General features: G+C 37.9%; 1 non-coding gene across 1 annotated transcript; it reads left to right on the top strand.

Moving 5' to 3' along the window:
• The first annotated feature begins 627 nt into the window (after positions 1-627).
• LOC138815295 (U6 spliceosomal RNA) lies at positions 628-734 on the top strand. The gene has a single exon (XR_011368277.1). It is a non-coding gene; the product is annotated as a U6 spliceosomal RNA (small nuclear RNA).
• Positions 735-6,713: the final 5,979 nt, after the last annotated feature.

Raw genomic sequence — 6,713 nt, 5'->3', positions numbered from 1 at the left:
TTAACAAAGTCTTAACTCTTCACTCTGCTTCTTTACTCAAAGACTTTGCAATTTCTTATTGGTAATGTTTGTATAAACTCTGAAAGGTACATAATTAGTACCATATGTCTGCTACCATAAGCCTTAAATACTTTATAGAAAAGTTTATGACCAGCCAAACAGTCCTAATTTTGGCATATATATGCAAATTCCCAAAATTAAATACATTTAAAACTTAACAAACCTTAACACTTGCTGCAGTGTTCATTATGACAGGTGCCTTGTATAGAATAAATGAATTTCTCCTCTTACACATCTCTTGAACAACAAATATCTGGAATTATTTTGTTTTTGACATGCCAATCTTGACTTTATTCTTAAATGTGTGCTTATGTAAGAAATACATGGTTTTAACAGTTTGTTGTATTGCTAAAAAAGAAGAAGAAGAAGAAGAAGAAGAAGAAGAAGAAGAAGAAGAAGAAGAAGAAGAAGAAGAAGAAGAAGAAGAAGAAGAAGAAGAAGAAGAAGAAGAAGAAGAAGAAGAAATACATGGTTCTAAAATTTCACAAGAATTCTTTTGAACTTACTTTTTTTTTGAATTGTCTAGTTTAAGAAAATCAATTACACTTTATATATAAAAAATGTTCTGTGCTCAATTAGGCAGCAAATACGCTAAAATTGGAACAATACAGAGAAGATTAGCATGGCCCCTGAGCAAGGTTGACATGCAAATTAGTGAAATGTTCCATATTTTTGCAACAACAGATGCTGGAGAGTATGTGGCCACAGGGAACTCTACTGCATTCTTGGTGGGTATGTAAACTTGTTCAACCACTTTGGAAAGCAGTATGGAGGCTCTTCAAAAGACTCCATATAAAGCTTTCCTATGACCCAGCAATCCCACTTTTGGGCATTTACCCAAATGATCACAAACAAGACCATACTAAAACTACCAGCACAGCTATGTTTACTGCAGCATTATTTACAATAGCTGATATAGAGCCAACCCTGATGCCCCTCAGTAGATGAATGGATCAAGAAAATATGGGTGTACATACACAACAGAATTCTATGCCTCCATCAGAAAGAATGGTATCACCCAATTTGTTAGGAATTGGAAAGTCTTGGAAAAATTTTATTAAGTGAAGTAAGCCAAGTCCAAAGAAACATAGGTCCCGTGGTTTCCCTTATTTTCAATAACTAATATATGTCTGGGATAAGCAGAATAATTCAAAAGCTATGTGCATATGAGCAGATAAGATGATATTAAGGGAAATGAACCCAAAGACAGGGACACAAGTATGTTTTTTCTTTCTTGTTATTGTTTCTAATGTACTTATGATGTGCAATATGATTTTTTTTGTTTCTGTATATGTTCCTCCCGCACGCTATAACCCCTGTTTTCATTGTATTTGAAGTTGGTACACCTACATCCTGTGTATACGTTTCTCTAATTTGACGAGGAGAAGGGAAATACAAAATGGTTAAATAGGGATACAGGTTAACCCATTGTATCAATGAGATGCACAAGACACTCTGCTGAAAAATGAACTTTACAATTTAGGCAGGGGAAGGGGGAAGGGGAGCGTATTTGTGGAGGTGGGAGGGAAGGGATGGTGGGAAGAGGGAACAATGCTTGTTAGGAAATGTACTCATTATTTGCTCTCATAAATGAGACACCTCTGTACAGTTTTTTATAATAAAAATCATATGAAAATGTTCTTATGTCGTGGTAGTGTAAAAATATCAGGGACAGAATAATGAAGGAATGTTGTAGACTGAGGTGAAGTCCATATGAAAATGTGCAAAACTGATAAAACGTAAAAGTATCAGAGCAGTATATTGTGTTTTACATCATTTAGGTTACATTGAAAAAATATGGAAGACCTAGAAGAATGAATTTTCTTTTTGATATCCTATCATAATTCCTTAGCAGGATGAACTCTTTCCTCATTGTTGTAGAGGCATCATCAGATGAGAGGAACTGAATTTTTTTGTTGGCTTCCTTACATTTATTTGTCAGTTTGAAATCTGAACTACTAGTTTATGTCTGAGACAAGAAGAAAAGGTCAGATAAGTTGATGCTAGGTGATATGAACCCCAAGATAAGTAGTCAAACGTTTTTTTTTCTTTCTTGCAATTGTATCTAACATATTTATAAGATCATTTCTTTGTTGCTTTGTATGTCCCTCCCCCACGGTATAATCCCTGCTTTCATTGTATTTGATGTTGTTATAATTTGTGGAGGGGAAGGGCAAAAACAAACCGTTTAAATAGTGATATAGGTGGACCCATTACAACAATGAGATGGACAAATTGTTATGTTGAAAAACGAACTTTACAACTTTGGCAGGATGGCGGGGGGCGGGGGGGAGTTGAGGGGTGGGAAGAGGAAACAAAGGAGGTAGCAGCAATGCTTGATAAGAAATGTACTAATTGCCTTGCCAATGTAATTGTAACCCCTCTGTACAGTATTTTCACAATAAATTTTTTTAAAAAAAAGAAAGTAAGGGAAATTAGACACACAGGCTTTGGAAAGTGTAAAGTCTGCTCCTGGATGGCAAGCAGACTCCACCCTCCTTGCAGCAAATTTTCTACCCAGTACTTGCGTTATCTAGGCATGCAGCAAATTTTCTACCCAGTACTTGCGTTATCTAGGCAACTGGCACACATGGAAGAGGTCACATCTGCATCTGCTGAGGTCACATCTGAATTTGATGTGGCCACAACTTTCTCCGCCCATACCTTAGATAAGGCCTACCCCAGGCCCAGATGCCCTTTCTCTGCTCTTTTCTAGCTCTTTCTCAGCTCTTTCCTTCTCTTCTCTTTCCCAGGTCTCTTCTATTTCCTAGCTCTCTCTTTCCCACCTTTCCCAGGTGCTCTCTTTTCTAGCTATTTTCTCTCTTATTCCCAGCTCTTCAAGCTCTCTTTCCCAGTCCTTTCCCCACCACGCTGAGGACCAAGATGGCCTGGTGTCAGCCGGAATGATGAATAAACCTACCCCTTACCTGAACACCACGTACATACTGCTGTACTTCCTTAGCTACCTCTTTTTAAAATCCTAACAGAAAGTGACCATTTAGGATGAATGATATTTGATTTTACAATCAGAAAAATATTTTAAAAATTATATAGATATAAAATACTCCAAAAGACTTATTCTATGAATCTACCCCTTAGAACAAATGATAAGAAGGTGGTTAATGTATTTTAGGATAATATATATATATATTCACATACCTATTTATGTTCACATAAATTTCACTTAAACAACAATCAAATGACTATATTTCTACCTTCTAGTTGGAATATACTTAAATCTCTAAAAATGACTATGCTGCTGCTATAAAGAGCAATTTCCCAATTGTCCTCCATAGAGGGCATCCACAACGTATTTTGTGATAGGGCCAAAGCCTGAGTCAAGAAACTTCCCAATGGTGTCCAGTGGGTAAACTGTTTTGATTTGGTTTAAAGAAAACTAAAAAGAAACATTATTAATACCTTGCTCTTTTGTGAGGTGGAGACCATCTATGAGAGAGAGTTCCTACCTTGCTCTTCAAAACAGTTGTAATGAAAAAGGAAGGGACAAGACTGTGAACTTACGATGCACAGACTTGAGTGTCATGCACTGAGAGTCAAGGCGGCCCATTAGTCGAGAAACAAGGAGTTGCAAGTCTAACCCACAAGACACGGCAACATCAGGCAGGCCATAGGCAGTGACAGTGAATTTGTAGCCCTATTCATTATTACTGCTGTCAGAATGAAAGAGGACCATCTTAAACGTCACGTTCTAGAGGCAAACAAAAGTCATGTGGTCAACAAGATGGAAGGAGGCAACAACTCAGCAGTGAAGTATGTTCTTTGTGACTCAAAAAAATCTTAAAAGCAGTCTCCATTTCTACAAGTTCAAAATTATTAAGGGAGAAATGTACAGAGATGATACCAAAACACAAAACTCACAACTACAGGTAGAAAGCAGAATTAGTAGAAAACTGCTGTTCAGCTTTCTAAAACTCAAGTGACTATCTGCTCAACCAGTGATCACTGGCTCAGTTCTTTGTTCTCAACCAAGACCCTTGATAGGAGAGAGAAGTAAACAGTCTGAAGCAGGCTGCAGCCCAGATATTAAACAGATCTGTCAACTGGGCTCCTAGCTTTCACCATGGTTCAAGTCTTTCTCTTGGATCCACTGGCCCTTCTGAACTCAGAAATTAACAGCTCTTTAATTTACTCTGGACAACCCTGGGTATTAGCAAATTTCCTATGAAGAGCCAGATAGTTAAATTTTTAGCTTTTGTGGGCTACATAATCTCTACTGCAACTGTTCCTCTCTACAAGTAGAGTATCAAAGCAGCTGTCAGAAATATGTGTGTGGTTACATTCTAGAAATGTGACTGTATTAAGGTTTGTACTTAGAGCTTTGAGTCTTTTTCAGCTATTTTGCTCATGGCTGTCATTCTACCATTCAAGCCATGTCTCCACTCTGGTTTTTTGCTGGTTGAGATGGGGCTCTCAGATTTGTCTACCTAGGCTAGCTTTAAATCTTATTCCTCAAATATCAACCTGCTGAGTAGCTAGGATTTTGAACAATATGAACATGAGCCACCAGAGCCTAGCTAGTCCTTTCCAAACACCATACCTTTATTGCTCTAAAATTGGAAAAAGGACAAGAATTGCTACAGACATACTTATTTACCTTGTTTGGGAAATATGACTTACCTTTGGCCACTTATAAGTACCAACTTTTGTGCCAAAGTGTGTCTTCCCACCTCTAGAGTCTGTAAATTCCAGATAATCATACCTGTGAAGGCATAATCTCTATTATATTCTTTCTCTTGTTTTTGATCCACTATTGCTTGGAAGAAAAAACGTGAGTCTTAGCACTTTTCGGTTTCACACATCTCATCAAATTCCACTTAAAAATAGGTTGCCCCTGGGCTAACAAAAACAGATACTTCATGGCAGTTATTTTCATATTTATGGGCAGATTTTTTGGTCCATGTATGTAGTACCACAGGCTGTTCCTGCTGCCAGGTCTCAACATCCAGCTAGGCAGACAAATGAGTAAGAGAAAATTCCAGATATTACTACACAACCAACTGTCACAATAGACTATCAGTGCTGTAGATCACAGGCTTTGACAGCCCTGATGAAATTTTACACAGGCTAATCTGATTTCCTGTCTATGCAGAGATCAATAGACATCTATCACTCAGCAGAAATGCATTAGGATGATACTTTAGGGACTCATGCTTTTATCTTTTAGCGGTGACAGAACTATTTTTAAAATAAGTACTGGTATGAATTCCACTGGAGAAAAACACTGAATTAAAAGATTAAAGAGCTCACATTTTTACTGAGGACCTTGGCATGTCTAAGACCACTCTTTTTTTCCTCTTAAATATAAAGAAAGTTTTCTTTTTAGCTCATGATTCTAATCCTAGTTACCCAGGAGGCTGAGATCTGAGGATTGCAGTTTGAAGTCAGCTTTGTCAGGAAAGTCTTATCTGTAATTAAAAGCCAGAAATTGCTCAAGTGGTAGAATGCTAGTCTTGAGGAAAAGGAGCTAAGGGATAGTGCCCAGAACCAGAATTCAACCCCCAATATTGGCAAAAAAAAAAAACCCGATTAGGATTGGATGCTTTGGCTTAAGTGGTAGAGCATTGGCTTTGAGCTGAAGAGCTCAGGAACAGTGCCCAGGCTCAGTTTAAGCCCGACAACCAACAAAAACATCAGGGTTGGAGGCATGGTTTAGTTGGTTGGTAGAGCACTACCCAATGAGCCAAAGCAACAGGTACTAAGTTTGAGTTCCAGTCTTACACCAAAAAACAAAATGAGAAATAAAAAAGATCTGCTAAATGTATATGCCCTTTCTACTACCATCAGGAAGTTATGAAACTCAAAAAGACTGTGAACAAATGTTATATAATAAAAATTAAGTATGGGAGATAATTCTTTTAAACACTAAACCTTCTTATTTTTCTTTCCATGTATATTTTCTCTTTTAGACTTCATTTTGTGTGTGTGTGTGCCTGTCATGGGGCTTCAACTCAGGGTCTTGGTGCTCTCCCTGAGCTTTTTCATTCAAGACTAGCACTCCACCACTTGAGCCACAGCTCAAGCCTACCCCTCCTCATCTGTCCCCCTCCACCAACTAGTTATTTGGAAATAAGAGTCTCACAGGCTTTCCTACCTACACTGGCTTCAAATTGAGATCCTCAGATCTCAACACCTGAGTAGTTAGTATTACATGTATGAGCTACAAGCACCTGGCTAGACAAATCTTTCAGACTTTATTTACACAGATTTTATGTAACTTAATATAACCTAAAATGATTAGATAAATTATACAGCTTTTCGGCCTCCTTTCTAGTGCTAATGACAAATCAAGATGATATTTACTATCCTTGTTGGCAAAAATACCAATAAAGCTTCTAGAGGCAACTTATTTGTATATATCTGTAGTCTAGTATGTTTTATATGGTAGAGTCATATCTCTCTGAAGAGAGGACACAATACAGGTTCAGGGCCAACTGAAGTTATCTTGCTCAGTCCTCCTTCAGGGTCATTGCAGAGCTTCTTCAACAGCTCTGTTAAGGTAGTGAACTCTCTCAAGAGAGTACATTGTGAAATGTCCAAAGAACAGAAGTCTAGGAGGAAGATGAGCTAAAGGAAGATGAAGGATGTACTCAGTATTCACTGCACATGCTGGTATTTCCACCAGCCCCCTCCCT

Source organism: Dipodomys merriami, unplaced genomic scaffold, assembly GCF_024711535.1.
Source record: "Dipodomys merriami isolate MVZ:Mamm:240054 unplaced genomic scaffold, mDipMer1.0.p SCAF_635, whole genome shotgun sequence".
Lineage (NCBI taxonomy): Eukaryota > Metazoa > Chordata > Mammalia > Rodentia > Heteromyidae > Dipodomys > Dipodomys merriami.
The sequence above is the reverse complement of the archived record's forward strand: the minus strand, read 5'-3'. Positions and strand labels throughout refer to the sequence as shown.